This window comes from Dermacentor andersoni, chromosome 6, assembly GCF_023375885.2.
Source record: "Dermacentor andersoni chromosome 6, qqDerAnde1_hic_scaffold, whole genome shotgun sequence".
Classification (NCBI taxonomy): domain Eukaryota; kingdom Metazoa; phylum Arthropoda; class Arachnida; order Ixodida; family Ixodidae; genus Dermacentor; species Dermacentor andersoni.
The window spans coordinates 152,421,855-152,438,150 of NC_092819.1; the positions used below are offsets into that span (position 1 = coordinate 152,421,855).

The 16,296-nt window shown below is 43.5% G+C and overlaps 1 protein-coding gene across 5 annotated transcripts in view; it reads right to left on the minus strand.

Moving 5' to 3' along the window:
* Positions 1–16,296, minus strand: part of LOC140219018 (uncharacterized) — a 308,514-nt gene that overhangs the window by 290,764 nt on the left and 1,454 nt on the right. For 3 of the 5 annotated variants that reach the window (XR_011895296.1, XM_072288860.1, XM_072288865.1), the window contains exons 2-3: positions 12,503–12,600; positions 11,011–11,106 (exon numbers count right to left, since the gene is read on the minus strand). The gene's annotated coding sequence lies outside the window, so the exon portion shown is untranslated. Of the gene's footprint in view, positions 1–11,010; positions 11,107–12,502; positions 12,601–14,247; positions 14,346–16,296 lie in introns of all 5 variants that reach the window. The other 2 variants (XM_072288861.1, XM_072288862.1) reach the window with 2 other exon arrangements.

Sequence of the window (16,296 nt, forward strand, 5' to 3'; positions counted from 1 at the left end):
TTAAAACGAATAATCCGCACCAACTAGCTGACGACCGAACTCTTCTGGAGCTATGCATCTTAACGTGCAACATCGTGAAAGACGTGTTAGTGACACTGTTCTCACACATTCTCTCAATTATCTTTTACAAACGCCAGTTAATGTTAAAAAACGCGATATAATGACGAAAATGGGATTTGTAAAAAGCGTGTTGGCTCAAACCTACTTGGTTCTTGTAGAGATTTGAGAAGCTACAAAGACGCAATGTATACAGTCCGACAGACAATAGAAGCGGCCTTGTTCCCTCCTACACAGTAGGAGAGTGCATAAGAGGAGGAATCAGGAAATGATACGCAAGTCAGAAAGGGCATAAATATCCGCCAAACCCTTTAACATGTTATAGATTCAACGTAATATTTATGGCATCCTTTCAGAATATCCTTCGCTGAAGCCCATCGTTACGTCTGCGGTGTCTTTTACCAAAGGTGGCATATACAATAGGTAAAAGCACTAAGTTTGAAAATTTATGCATTTGCATATGCTATAGTTTAATGAAATAACAGGTTATGTCATAATTTTTTCGCCATTGATAACATTTAATGAAACTGAGGGCGGCTTTAAACGACAAGGGTTGTGACATGGTAATCCAAATACTAAGTTTAGTAGCTATTACATTACTGATTGCTGTTCAGTAAGAAGATAAGAGACTCTGTAGATGAGCCTCGTGGAATTTTCGTTCGTGCCATAGCTATTGTTCTAGCGATCCTTCTGGGTTATCTTTGAATGTGCATATCAATGAAGAAATCACATAATCAGTGAAGTCGCCTTACTCATACCTGCCAGTTGTCGTCTGCACATGCATGAACTAGAAGAACCCCATGTACACAGTGCGATAGAATGTGGTGTAGCCTGGCCCTCTTATTCAGAAAATTGAAGTGTTTACACAGGCATCGAGGAAAGCCAAGTGCGAGTCACAAATCACATACACATTAGTTAAGCGCATTGAATATCCTCAGGCCTTGGATTGCATGACGTGTCTTTATGCAATCCTTCACCCAAGTCAATTGTTCTGTAAATAGCCTTTTTTTCACATGCGTTGACTCAAGAGTAAAAAAACAGCAAAGTGCGACCATTCTTGAGCCTATAGGTAATTTAATCGAGATCTATACCAGGTAATCTTCACATGACAGGGTATTAAGCATCAAGAACATCGGGAAACATAATGTGGCTTTAAGTTATCACGGAGTTGTCGAAGCAATAGAGCCATTGAAAATCTCACAGATAATTTCCGCCAAATAAATAACGTAAATTAGGGTTCGTCGAATTTGCAGTAAATACTTTCAAGAATGAAAAAAAACATTATCCCCTCTCTTTTCTATTTCATTTAGCTCTTCCTTTACACAAAATTTATAGGTGCGCTTGCCATCCTTCCAGATAAATGTTGCTATGGTAATTATTCTGTAGAAGATAATTGATTGATGATTGATGTATTTTAATGGCGCAAGGGCCAGGTATGGCGAAAGAGCGCCATGTCCTTGGTGATGAGTTCGCAGTGTAATTATGAGTTCTATGGAATTGGTGTGACGTGGCTGTAGAGGGGCATTAAAAATAGTCGCGCTATAAAGTGCGTAAAATCTCTATAATAAGATTGTGGCGATGACGTATGACGTGTGCTATGAACATTAGGATGCATTTAAGAAAAATAATACGATGTGTAAAAATATATCAGGTTAAAAGATATGCTAGAGCACTACTGCCTCCTTAGAGTCCTTGAAACCCAAGGGCTTGGAAGCATGTGCTATACAGTACAACTATCGCAGTGGCATCCTCTAAAGAGAGGAAGCGCTACGAATGCATGGCATTAATAATATGTGAGACCACATCTTTGAGGAAACCTAGGGCTGTGTCTGTAATAAAAAGCGGTTCTGGACCAAGAAGCACAACAGGATGAAGAGGAATGTGCTGCCGGTATGCTAAGGCAAGATGTCTCATTCTCTCAGATTCGGCTTCCCGACACTCCAAAAGGACGTGGAGCACGGTCAGCCTCTCCCCGCATCTACCACACAATGGAGGCTCACTTCCGGTGAGCACAAAATTATGGGTGCCAAATGTGTGTCCTGATCTGAGACGACAGAATAGGACATCTGTTCGGCGCAATTTTGTACTAGAGGGCCAGAATCCTAACTGTGGTTTTATCAGGTGGAGTTTATTATCCGTTACCGCATCCCACATGCGTTGCCGGTGGCCTCGCAGCCTCCTTCGCAAGAAAGGCCTCAGATCTGTGGCAGGCACCTCAGCGGTAGGGTTAAGAGCTTGCGATGCGATTGACGTGGCCATCTCGTCCGCCAGAACGTTACCCTCGATGCTCCTATGGCGCGGCAGCCAGCATATAATGATATGCTGGTTAGATATGTACGCTTTACACAAGACGGAATATAGTTCATTAAGTACTGGATTCTTGTATGTATAGAGTGACATCAGGGCATTCACGACACTTAGGGAATCTGTATATATCGCTGACTTTTGAAGTTTTGATTTTCGTATATGCTTCACAGCAGACAGTAATGCGTAGGCCCCGGCCGTAAGTATACTTGTTTCCGGATGTAGTACATAGGATACTGAGAAGGACGGGCCGACGGCAGCATAGGACAGCCCGACATTAGACTTCGAAGCGTCTGTGTAGAACTCTGCGCAGCAGTGCTTGTGCTGGAGTTCTAGGAAATGCGTTCGGATTTCGATCTCTGGTGCCTGTTTTGTTACTTTTAAAAATGATATGTCACATTCTATGACCTGCCACTCCCAAGGTGGAAACAACTTGGTTGGATGCACTAGGCAAACCTCGAGGAGTGGGACATGTATTTCATCACTAAGCTCCCTTACATGAAGCGAGAACGGCTGTCTTACAGAGGGACGATTATGGAAGAGTGTAGTGCACGTCATATCGTTAACAGTGTTAAAACATGGATGCTGATGATTGCAGTGTATTTTCAGGAAATCTGTAAGGCTGATGTAAGTTCTCTGTAGATGGAGGGGCGATTCATTTGATTCCGCATATAAGCTTTCAATCGTACTTGTTCTGAAAGCGCCAGTGGCTAAGCGGATACCTAGATGGTGGACAGGATCTAGGATCTTTAGTGCACTCGGAGCAGCAGAGTTGTATACGACGGCACCATAGTCCAATCGTGATCGAATTAGGCTATTATAAACATTCATCAGATACTTCCTGTCGCTACCCCATGTTGAGTGGGATAGAATTTTAAGTAAGTTCATTGTCCTTAGGCATTTTTCTTTAATATATTTAATATGCTGTATGAAAGTAAGCTTGGAGTCAAGTATAATACCTAGAAATTTGTGTTCTTTGTTGATAGGTATTTGATGGCCACACAGTTGAACACAACGATCTGGAACCAGGCCTTTCATTCTAGTAAAAAGAACACAAGAACTTTTGTGGGGGTTGATTTTAAATCCGTTTTTGTCTGCCCACTTAGAAACCTTGTTCAAGCCCTGCGGCACCTGCCTCTCGCATACTGCGAGGTTACAGGATTTGAAGCCGATTTGAATGTCGTCCACGTAGATAGAATAAAGAATGGCAGGTGGTAGCGATGCACGAAACCTGTTCATCTTCACGATGAAGAGCGTACAGCTAAGCACGCCTCCCTGCAGTACACCTGTTTCTTGTGTGAAAGGTCGCGACAATACGTTGCCGATTTTCACGGGGAAGATGCGATTCAACAAATAGCTTTCAATTATTTTCAGCATATTTCCACAGATGCCCCTTCCCGACGAGTTTCGCAAGATGCCATTGCGCCATGTTGTGTCATATGCCTTCTCCATGTCAAGGAATATTGATAATTCAGGAGAGCATGTTGTTGGGCGAGTCGGTCGTACATACTTAAAGAAGGGAATTGCGCTAAAAATGACACGGACGAGTAAGGACATGGACGGGCGCAATGGACGGACATGGACGGGCGATTGCGCCCGTCCTTGTCCTTACTCGTCCGTGTCTTTTTTAGCGCAATTCCCTTCTTTGAATATTGTTAAGAAAAACTGTTTATGTACAAATGCGTCCCGAATATATCCTTCAATGCATACAAGGTAATCTGTTGTCGACCGGCCTTCTCTGAAGCCACATTGATAGGGATCAAGTATATTGTTGAGTTCAAGGAAATGTATCAGTCTGCGATTAATAATTTTTTCAAGAAGCTTACAGAGGCAGCTTGCAAGAGCTATCGGGCGATAGCTTGTCGCCATGGATGAGTCTTTTCCCTGCTTCAAAACAGGGACCACAATTGCTTCTTTCCATGCAGTTGGAAGGTATCCTGCAGCCCTAATGGGGTTGAAAATTGTGAGTAGTGTAACTTGGGTATCATTGTGTAGGTTTTTGATCATTTCATACATGATTCTGTCAGAACCCGGTGCGGAGCTGTTGTATGAGCTCAAGGCAGATCTCAACTCGGCAATACTAAACGGACAGTTGTATGGTTCATTCTGTCGACATTTTCTTATGAGTGGCTTGCATTCGTGTATTTGTTTATATTTCAGAAAGGATTGCTAGTAATGGTTGGGACTTGACATGCTCTCAAAGTGCTCCCCAAGTGAGTCTGCCTGATCTTGCAGTATATCGCCCTGTGTATCTACCACAGGGAGTGAATATGTTTGTCGCCCTCTAATTCTATTTACCTTGTTCCAGACTTTCGCCTCATCTGTAAACGAGTTAATACTCGATAAAAACTTCTGCCAACTTTCTCATCTGGCCTGTCAGCGGGTTCTCCTGCCTTGGCACTTTACTTTCTTAAAGTTGACAAGATTCTCTGCAGTGGGCGAAGCACGTGGCGACCCTCACGATTTGTTCTGATTCTACATTCATCGTTCCACCACGGGACACGCCGTTCGCATGCCGAGCCACTTCACGTATGCATTTATATGCGGCATCTATTATGAAGGCTGTAAAATCCTCTACATGAGCATCAATTCCTAACGAGGACATGCCATCCCCTGATATACTAGTTAGGGTTCGGAATTTCTCCCAGTCAGCTGTGTCAGTCTTCCACCTAGGAGCCTGTGGTGTATATTCGTTTTCTTTAAGGGAACAGGGTAGGCAAAGTTTCCGAAGAAAATCGATTTCTTGTTTTTGTGTAATCTAAAATCTCTGTTCTTTCCTCAACATGGCCCAGTGTTTCATTTGCGCGCACGCGAAATATTTCTGTCAAAATCAACATTTTTCGAAACCTAGGCAGCATCCAGCCACGCCCCCTTTGACACATGCTCGGGATTTGTGCCTCTCCTAAACTGAGAAAAAAAAATTTTTTTCACCACCTATTTTTTGTCATGGCAACAGTGAAAACCTAGCTAGCATATTTCATTTAGCCAAACGAATCCTAAGGCGCAGCTGGATTACTCGCAACGGGCGGCGTTTCGCTCGTGCTTCGGCGTGTTTTCGCGGACAATTGAATTTGTTTATACTTCGGTACTGGTTATTTAGCGGTAATGCAATGACGAAGCCAAAGAAGTGCTTTAAAAAACGTCTGTTCCACGGAAACCGGCATAAGTAGATCTCCAATGACGCCAATTCTCCGCAACACAATCCAGGAGTGAGCGCCGCGGCCACCACGTGCGCGTCTGCATCGAAGCTTTCGCGCTCGGCGGAACGCTTGAACCGGAACGCCGGTGTTTCAGCAGCTCTCAAAGCCTGCGCTTCTCCAGAAATGTCTCCATGGAAAAACTCAGAACGCGAATGAGGCGTTCAACAACGTTGTATGGGAGCGCGGTCGAAGAATGTCTTTCTTGGCCTCAAGACGCTGCAAATAGCGACAATGGATGCTGTGCTAACTTTTAATGATCGCAGCATTGCTCGAGCCGACATTTTGAGGTCATTCGGAGTTTCTCCAGGACGGTTCACAGTCCAGTGGATGCCCGAAGCTGACCGGCGGCGACTGTACTTTGTACAGAGGGCTACACGACTAGTCACTAAGGAGGCCCGGAAAACAAGGCAGCTAGCACAGAAAAGAAGTGTTGACGATGGAGGGGACTACCAGGCTGGTGGCTATTGAAAAAATCCGCCAGAATTCGTTTCTATAGTCCTATATTGCAATAAAGCTCCTTCTTCCACTTCAAAGCCACTTATCTCAAAACGCATAATTTTGCTGCACTTGACCCTTTTTTTCAGAAACTACAAGCGCATGGGAGATAATATTTTCCAGATATTGAGCAAACATTACGGGCAGACTACTGAACCAGGATTATAAACATTCTTGCGGGGGATTTTTGTTTACAGGCTATTTACTGCAGATTTTGGCTTTAAAATTTGGTGGGCCCAGTAAAAAAAAAAAGAAAACAAAGAAATAATCTTTAAAAAAATAATCCTGGTTCAGTAACACTACCTAACATGCTGAATACAATGCCACCAAGGTTAATGTACGAACCCCAGCAGATCATGAGAAGAAGGGTCACGAACATAGCCTAAAATGCATGGCAAGAATAGGACCTACCCTGTCCCCTTAAGTGTTCTTAATAGTATGGGGAAGCGGTCGCTTCGGTAAGGATTGTTTGTAACTTCCCATTCGAGTTCAGGCAGTATAGACGGGGAAACTATGCTGAGATCAATTAAAGAAAAGGTTTCGCTTTCAAGGCAGTAATACGGGCGTTTCTTCTTATTCAGAAGGCACACACCAGAAAAAAAAGGAGCTGTTCAACAACACGACCTCACGAATCTATACGAGAGTCACCCAGCAGGGAGCTGTGCGCATTGAAATCGCCAAGAACAACATAATGTTCTGGCAATTGATCTATATAGGACCGAAAATCATGTTTGTTTAATTTGTAATGTGGGGTTATTTAAAGTTGTGAAGGTATGTAAACTGAGGAGTTTGTTTTGGAGAATTTCTTGAATCGAATTCATTTTTTTCGCCTTCACAACATGGTCTCCGCAAGACATTCTCGTGTGATACTCAACTCGTATGTTTCACTCACCGTCTTCATGCCATCCTCGATCGTTCTTCTTTAGCTGACTGTATATTTCTAGATTTTTCGAAAGCCTTCGATAAAGTATGCCATAATCTCCTTTTTGTATAAGTTGCAGTTACTAAATGTGGATTCCAAACTGCTTGCATGGCTCGAATGCTTTTTACTAAATCGTTCCCAGTTTGCCTCTGTTAATAACACTGACTCTCCTCCGAGTCCTGTTTCCTCAGGAGTACCACAAGGATCGGTGCTTGGCCCTCTCCTCTTTCTAATCTACATTAACGACTTACCTTCCTGCGTCTCTTCCCATATCAACTTGTTTGCAGATGACTGTGTAATATTTCGAGAAATAACTAGTCCTAACGATACTACTAGTCTACAGTGTGATCTTGATTCTGTCTCCGCTTGGTGTAAGACTTGGTGCATGGAATTAAACACTAAAAAATGCAAAGTCATGCGTGCGACTAGATCTACTAATGCAAATGTTTCATATCATCTTGATGACTTTCCTTTAGAAGTAGTATCGTCATATAGATATCTTGGCGTCACTATATCCTCAAAACTAACCTGGAATGATCACATTGAATCCATAATCGCCAGCGCCAACAAAACACTTGCATATCTTCGCCGGAATTTCTCACGCGCTCCTCAGGCTCTTAAACTTTCACTCTATAAAACGCTGGTTCGTTAGAAGGTGGAATACGCCGCCTCTGTTTGGGACCCTTTCCATGACAATCTAATCTACTCACTCGAAATGGTTCAAAATAACTCTGCACATTTTATTATGTCTAATTATGCTCGAACCGCAAGTGTGACTAATATGAAATCGAGCCTTCAACTACCATTACTAGCATCTCGCCGTAAGTTTTATCGCTTGTGTCGTTTTCACCGCATATTTCACCATCGTTCACTACACGATGATTTCATCGTTCCTCTCCACTACGTATCATCACGCATTGACCACCGACATAAAGTAGCCGTTCCCTTTTGCAGGACATCTACTTTTCAGTATTCATTTTTTCCCAGGACTTGTGAAGAGTGGAACCATCTACCTACCGCTACTGCAGAAATTACAGACCATCAACATTTAAAAAATGCTTTAACAGTAACTAATTAGTTCTTTACCTCATGTTATTTCTCGTTTTTTCCTCTTGTTTGCTTGTGCTTACCTGTATCATCTACTCATTTTACATTGTTTTGTAGTTTGGTGGTTTGTATTGATTTGAAAATGTTTGTTAATTAGAGTATATGTATTTGAATTGGTACATTATATAACTCCATGTATAAGCGTATCTTTTTACAGAAATGTTTTTTTTTTGCCACTCCCCTCTGTAATTCTTCGGCCCTGAGGGTACAATAAATGAAATGAATGAATGAACAGCTCGAACCACCACTGCTTCAAGAGGCGTTTGTAGCTGTAAAAGTTGACACGCAGCGCTTTTGTGGATAACAATGGCTACACCAGCCGATGATGCGACAGCATCATCGCGATCTTTGCGAAAACTTATATACTGTCGGAGCAAGTTTGTGTGTTTCGATTTTAGGTGTGTTTCCTGTAAACACAGCACTTTTGGATTGTGCTTGTGGATGAGTTCTTGTACATCATCAAGGTTTCTAAGAAGACCTCTGACGTTCCATTGAATAATTTCTGTACCCATATTTAAAGTACATTGGTGCTGTGTGTACGGAAACGCAAGTGATGCCTTAGTTTACAGAGCTCTTTCCAGGCCCTGTCACGGGGATGTGACCATTTTTGGAGCGTTCGAGAGAACCTCGCCGTCCCTTAGGCGCTTGGTGCGCCTTGAGGATAGGTGTAGTGCCCATTGCCTCTTGTGAAGCGCCGGACACGTGTTCTTGCGAGCGAGGTTACCAGAGGGGGTCCCGCCTCGGAGGGCAAGACCCCTGCGCCCACCAGCCCGGAGGTCGATGGGGCTCCCTGAGGGGTTTGGCGCCGCCGCCTGTTGCCAGTGCTGGAAGGGGCCGGGGAGGTTGGGGCAGCCTCGGCTGCGCCCACCTTCGGGGTCGATGGTCCCTCATTCTGGGTTGATGGAGCAGCGCTAGCTGCAACCGCCGCGGAGGCAGATGGCGTAGCTGCCGACTCATTGCTTGCGGGTCGGACAGCGGCCGGAGGCCGTTGTGTCGCTGCCCCCTGACGCGTCACATCGGCAAAACTTTTCTTGGGCAGGTATGAAACCGCCTGCGTGCCTCCTTGAAACTTATGTTTTCCTTGACTTTGATTGTCACACTTTCTTTTTCTCTTTTCCAAGAAGGGCACGACCGCGAGTATGCGGCATGCTCGCCATCACAGTTGACACAATGTGGAGTGTTCTCGAGCATTTCGGAGGAATGTTCATTGTCACTGCACTTGGCACAAGTAAGCCGGCCTCGACAGATCTGGGAAATGTGGCCGAAACGTTGGCACTTAAAGCCTCTGAGAGGATTGGGCATGTATGGACGAACACGAAGTTTGATATAACCGGCCTCGATGGACTCGGGAAGGACACTTGAGCCGAAGGTGAGTGTTATGTATTTCGTCTTGGTATCTTTACCATCTCGCCTCATCTTAATTCGTTTAACATTGATAACATTCTGTTCACTGAAACCCTCCAAGAGTTCAGCCTCAGTGAGCTCCATCAAGTCATCGTCGGAGACAACACCACGGGTGGTGTTCATCGTGCGGTGCAAGGTTATAATTATGTAGGTTTCCCCAAATGACACTAGTTTTGACACTTTTTCATATTGCTTCTGATCGCGGAGCTCCAAGAGGAGATCACCGCTTGCCATCCTCGACGCCTTATAACCAGGACCAAGGACTTCAGTCAAGGACTTGGAAACAAGGAAGGGTGAGATTCTTCATACCGGTTTATCTTGTTTTGCAGAATGCATGACATGGAAACGCGGGAAGAATTCTTTTTTGCGGCCAAAAAACTGGAAAACTTCATCGGTGCACCCTCTTCTGAGGGCGATCAGGCAGTTGAGGGAAGGAATTATCCATAGAGGAATGCGTAGTTTTCGGCAATAACGCCAGCCACCCACCGTGGAGCCCTAAAAGGGGACGCTACAGGAACTGTAAAAACAGGTCCTGCAAACGCCAGCTGTACGTAATTAGTATAACGGAATATGAAATAACATAGGTTGGCTATTCACACAAGGTTAACCCTTGCGGCCTGGAAAAATTGGAAGTAAGCAGAAGCTACGAGAAGACAGGAAAGATGAAAAGTGAGAGAAAGAGGAAGGCTGGAGGGAGAGAGAGACAGGAAAAGGCAACTACCGATTTCCCCCGGGTGGGTCAGTTCGGGGTTGCCGTCCACGTGAAGCCGAGGCCAAAGGGGTGTGTTGCCGCCGCCGAGGGTCCGTAAAGGTCCAAACACCCGGCATCGGCTCAACCCCCAGGATGCCCTTTTCCCTGGACACGACTAAGCCGCGCACGGTTAGACGCGGGAGAGAAAGACGAAGGCTGGAGGGAGAGATAGACCGGAAAAGGCAACTACCGATTTCCCCCGGGTGCGTCAGTCCGGGGTTGGCGTCCACGTGAAGCCGAGGCCAAAGGGGTGTGTTGCCGCCGCCGAGGGGCCGTAAAGGTCCAAACACCTGGCATCGGCTCAACCCCCAGGATGCCCTTTTCCCTGGACACGACTAAGCCGCGCACGGTTAGACGCGGGATAGTCCAACCCTCGTGTGCTCGGGTACGTGGTCTCGGAATACACCAAACGCCTGCTGACGCAGACGCCCCTGCGGGGTTCTGTAGAAGAGAAATGCATTTTTCCGCCTTTCCGATAGCCCATTGCTTGCAAGTTGTTTTAATAACAATAGATATGAAACTGCCTGGTTGTACTAAGCGGATAGCTTCAGTTTATAAATTACAGTGCATTCCTGCAGCGATATCATAAAATAGGTGCATTCTGGTTATGGGGTCGGTATTGGTAGATAACCATACTTTTGAACGCTCAACATCGAGGAGCACATGTTCGGACAAGTGTACTTTGCATTCCCTCTTTGAAGTTTTATAAACGCCAGGTACTGATAAATGCATCTGTTATAATGAAAAAAGTTATGCTGGCTTGAACTTACGTGTTCTTTAGAGGTGAGAGACGCTACAAAGATCCGCTGTGGACAGTCCGGCAGACGATAGAAGCAGCCTTGTTTCCACGTGAGCAATCAGAGTGCCTAGGACAAGGATCGAGGAAATGATTTGCACGTCCTCAATGGCATAAATAACTGCCAAGCCTATTCAACATCTTACAGCCTCAGAGCAGTGTTTATGGCCTGTCTTCATGATATGCTTCACCCAAGGCCATTGTTATTTCTAGGATTCGTTTTACGAATGGCGCCACGCGATAAGCCAGATAATTTATGTATTGGCACATGCTATAGTACAATGAAATACGTATGTATTTGAGGTTTTTTTGGCATTGATAACATATGATGAAGCTGAGGGCGGCTTCTCATGACAAGAATTGTGACATAGTGATCTAAATATGAAATCCTTTACTCATTATATTACGGATTACTGTTAAGCGAGAAGAACACGGGGGCGTGTAATTCACTCTCGTGGAATTTTCATTCGTGCCACTACTCTCGTTCTACCAATTCTTCTTGCTCATTTTTGAACACGGAATCCAATGAAGAAAGCGTATATTCAGCGAAGGCATCGTTAGTTGCACCTGCATGTTTTGACTAGCACATGCACAAACTACAAAAACTATCCTGAAAAATCATATGTGACTCAGGAATAACATACATATTGTTGAAGAATTTGAAATTCCACAGGCCTAAACGTACCTTTTATGTTTTGCGATCATGTAATCATTCGCACAAGCCATTATTTCTAGTCTTATTTTTCATGGGTGGACTCAAGGGTCAAAAGACAGCAAAATGGTACCTGGTAAATGCATAAGCGCGATTTACTGGAGACTTTACCAGGTAATGCTCACATGAAAAGGCGTAAAGCATGAAGAACATCAAAACACATAAGGCAGCCTTAAATGACCGCGGAGTTGTCGTAGCACTAGAGCCATACGAAATCTTTAAGAATATTTGTGGCAAGCAAACATTTGTGAATTAAGGTTAATCGTATTATCAGCAACTACTTCCAAACATGGACGAAATGCTTCATACGCGCCATTTTATAGTTTTTTTTCAGCTCTTCAATTACTGAAAGACGATAGGAAAACAACCCAGCTGAGAAGATAAATGCTGGTGTAATAAGTCTACCCCAGTAAAGTTAGATATATTTTGGCGGGTTTTGGAGGGCCATTTTCTTGGAACTTTTTCTAGTAGCAATACATTTCCAAATATGTGCCTGTATTATGCGGAGAGCTTCATTTCAAAATGTAGTGTTTTTCTTTACTGATTGCCTGATATTTGAGAATTTCAGGTAATCAATTTACTACGGGCAGATAACTTCGCGCCTTAACTCTCAACATGGTCAAATACGTTTTAGAAAATGTGTACTTTCGATACTCTTTTTGAAGTTTTAGAAGTGCAAGGTATTGGTAAAATCATCCATTGTAATGTAAAGTATTCCATTTGCAAAACGTTATGTTGGCTCGAACTAACTTACGTGTTCTTTAGACGTGAGAGAGGCTACAAAGCTCCGCTGTGGAGAGTCCGGCAGACGATAGAAGCAGCCTTGTTTCCACGTGAGCAGTATCAGAGTGCCTAAGAAAAGGATCGAGGAAATGATTTGCACGTCCTGTATGGCATAAATACCTGCCAAGCCTATTCAACATCTTACAGCTTCAGCGCAGTGTTTATGGCCTGTCTTCATGATATGCTTCATCCAAGGCCATTGTTTTGTCTACGGTTCATTTTTACGAATGGCGGCACGCGATAAGCCAGATTATTTATGTGTTGGCACATGCTATAGTTCAATGAAATACGAGTGTATATGAGGTTTTTTGGCATGAATAATATATGACAAAGCTGAGGGCGGCTTCTCATGACAAAGGTAGTGACATAGTAGACTAAATATTAAGCCCTTTACTGATACCACTACGGATTACTGTTAAGTGAGAAGAACTTGGGGGCGCCTAATTCACTGTCGTGGAAGTTTCGTTCGTGCCACTACTGTCGTTCTTCCAATTCTTTTTGTTACTTTTTGAGTACAGTATCCAATGAAGAATGCGTATAGAGGGCAAACGCATCGTTAGTTGCGGCTGCCTGTTTTCCTCTGCACCTGCATAAACTACAAGAACCCGATGTGGGCTGTACGTCAGAAGATTGTGGAGCCCAGCCCTCTCAAACAAAAAGGCAAATTGCTTTGTGTAGGCATCCTGAAAATTCTACCTTCATGCAATCCTTCACCCATGTCAATTGTCCTCTAAATCGTCTTTTTGCCGATTAGAGGACTCAATTAGGAGAACCCGCCGTGTTTGCTCAGTGGCTATGGTGTTGTGCTGCTGAGCACGAGGTCGCGGGATTGAATCGCGGCCACGGCGGCCGCATTTTGATGGGGGCGAAGTGCGAAAACACCCATGTACTTAGATTTAGGTGCACGTTAAAGAACCCCAGGTGGTCGAAATTTCCGGAGTCCCCCACTACGGCGTGCCTCATAATCAGAAAGTGGTTTTCGCACGTAAAACCCCATAATTAAATTTTTTTTTCAATTAGGGGAAAAACAGCAAAGTTTCACAGTTTATCCGCCAATAGGCGATTTATTCGAGACGTATACCTTGTGATATTTCCACGGAGGTTATTAACCTTGAAGAACATCGGGAAACATAAGGCGGCTTTAATTTATCACGGAGTTGTTAAAGCACTAGAGCCATTGAGGATCTCACAGACTATTTGTGCGAAATAAATAACGGAAATTAGTGTTCGTCGAATTTGCAGTAACTACTTTCAAAAGTGAAAATAAAACTTTATCCCCTGTGTTTTATATTTTCTTGAGCTCTTGTTTTGCACAATATTTATAGGTACGCTCGCCATCCTTCCAGACGAATGTTGCTATGGTAATTATTCTGTAGAAGAGAAATGCATTTGGCCGCCTTTCCGAGTGCCCTTTTCGTGCAAGTTGTTCTAATAACAATACATGTGGAACTGCCTGGTTGTACTAAGCGGATAGCTTGAGTTCATAAATTACAGTGCATTCCTCCAGTGATATCATAAAATTGGTGCATTCTGGTTCATAGTGTCTTTATTGCTAGATAACCATACCTCTTAACGCTCAACATCGAGAATCACATGTTCGAACAAGTGTACTTGCATTCCCCCTTTGAAGTTTTAGAAACGCTAGGTATTGATAAATGCCTCCGGAATAATCAAAAAGTATTCGATTTGCAAGAAGTTATGTTGGCTTGAACTTACGTGTTCTTTAGAGGTGAGAGACTGTACAAAGATCCACTGTGGACAGTGCGGCAGACGATAGAAGCAGCCTTGTTTCCCCGTGAGCAGTAGCAGAGTGCCTAAGACAAGGATCCAGGAAATGATTTGCACGTCCTAAATGGCATAAATAGCAGCCAAGCATATTCTACGTCTTTTAGCTTGAGTGCACTGTTTATGGCAGGTCTTTATGATATTCTGCACCCAAGGCCATTGTTATATCTACGGTTCGTTTTACGAATGGCGGCACGCGATAAGCCAGATAACTCAAGTAATGGCACATGCTACTGTTCAATGAAATATCAGGTTATATGAGAGTTTGTTTGGCATTGATAACATATGATGAAGCTGAGAGCGGCTTCTCATCACAAGGGTGGTGACATAGTAATCTAAATATTAAGCCCTTTATTGATTACATTACGGATTACAGTTAAATGAGATCTTGGGGCGTGTATTTGGCTCTCGTGGAATTTTCGTTCGTGTGACTATTCTCGCTCTTTCAATTCTTCTTGTTCTTTTTTGAATACAGAATCCAATGAAGAAAGCGTATATTCCGCGAAGCCATCGTTAGTTGCACCTACCTGTTTTCACCAGCACATGCACCAACTACAAGTACCTGACGTATGCAGTGCGAAAGAAGTTTGTGTAGCCTTGTCCTCTACTGCAGAAAGGAAAAGTGCCTTATGTAGGCATCCTGAAAACTCATATGCGACTCAGGAATAACATACATATCTGTTGAACAAATTGAACTTCCACAGGCCTAAACGTAGCGTTTATGATTTGTGATCGATATAATCATTCGCACAAGTCAATGTCTTTTTAGTGGTATTTTCCATGGGTGAACTCAAGAGTCAAAGCACACAAAGTGGCCTCATTTAAGAGTGCAGAGGCGATTTACTGAAGTCATTTACCAGGTATTGTTCAAAGGAAATGGTACAAAGCATTAAAAACATCAAAACACCTTAGGCGGCCGTAAATGATCGCGGAGGTGTTCTAGCAGTAGAGCCACAGAATATCTATAAAATATTTGTGGCAAGGAAACCTTGTGCATGTCTTCGTATTTGCAGTAACTGCTTCCGAAAATAGAGAAAATACTTTATATGAGCCATTTTATAGCTTTTTCAGCTCTTGAATTACCGAAAGACGATAGGAAGAGTTCCCAACTGGGAAAATGAATGTTGGTATGATAAATCTTCCGCAGAAGTTACATGCATTTTGCCGCATTTTCGAGGGCTATTTTCTTGGAAGTTGTTTTAGTAGCAATACATTTCCAAATGTGTGGCTGTATTGTGCGGAGAGCTTCATTTCAAAAATTAAAGTGTTTTCCTCTACTGATTGCCTGATATATGAGAATTTAGGGTAATCGATTAATTGCTGAGCGATAACTACGCGTCTTAACGATCAACATGGTCAAAGACGTGTACAAAATGTATACTTTGCATCCCCTTTTTGAAGTTTTAGAAATGCCACGTATTGGTAAAATCATCCTGTGTAATATAAAGCATTCCATTTGCAAAAAGTTATGTTGGCTGGAGCTCACTAACGTGCTCTTTAGAGGTGAGAAACGCTACAAAGATCCTTTGTGGGCAGTTCGACAGACGATAGAAGGAGCCTCTTTTTCCCGTGCGCAGTAGCAGAGTGCCTAAGACAAGTATCGAGAAAATGATTTACACGTCGTGAATGACATAAATATCTGCCTAGCCTATTCAACTACTTAGAGCTTAGGCGCAGTGTCCATGGCCTGCCTTCGTGATATTGTTCACCCAAGGCCATTGTTATGTTTGCGGTTGTTTTTACGGATGCGGCACATGACCAGCCACAAAATGTATGCATTGGCACATGCTATACTTCAATGAAATACCTGATTATATTAGAGTGCTATCGCTATTTATAACATGTGATGAAGCTGAGGGCGGCTTCGCATGACAAGGGTCGTGAAACAGTGAGCTAAATTTTAAGCCTCTTATTCAATACATTACCGATTACTGTTTAGTGAGAAGATCTTGGGGGCGTATAATTTTGTCCTGCGGAATT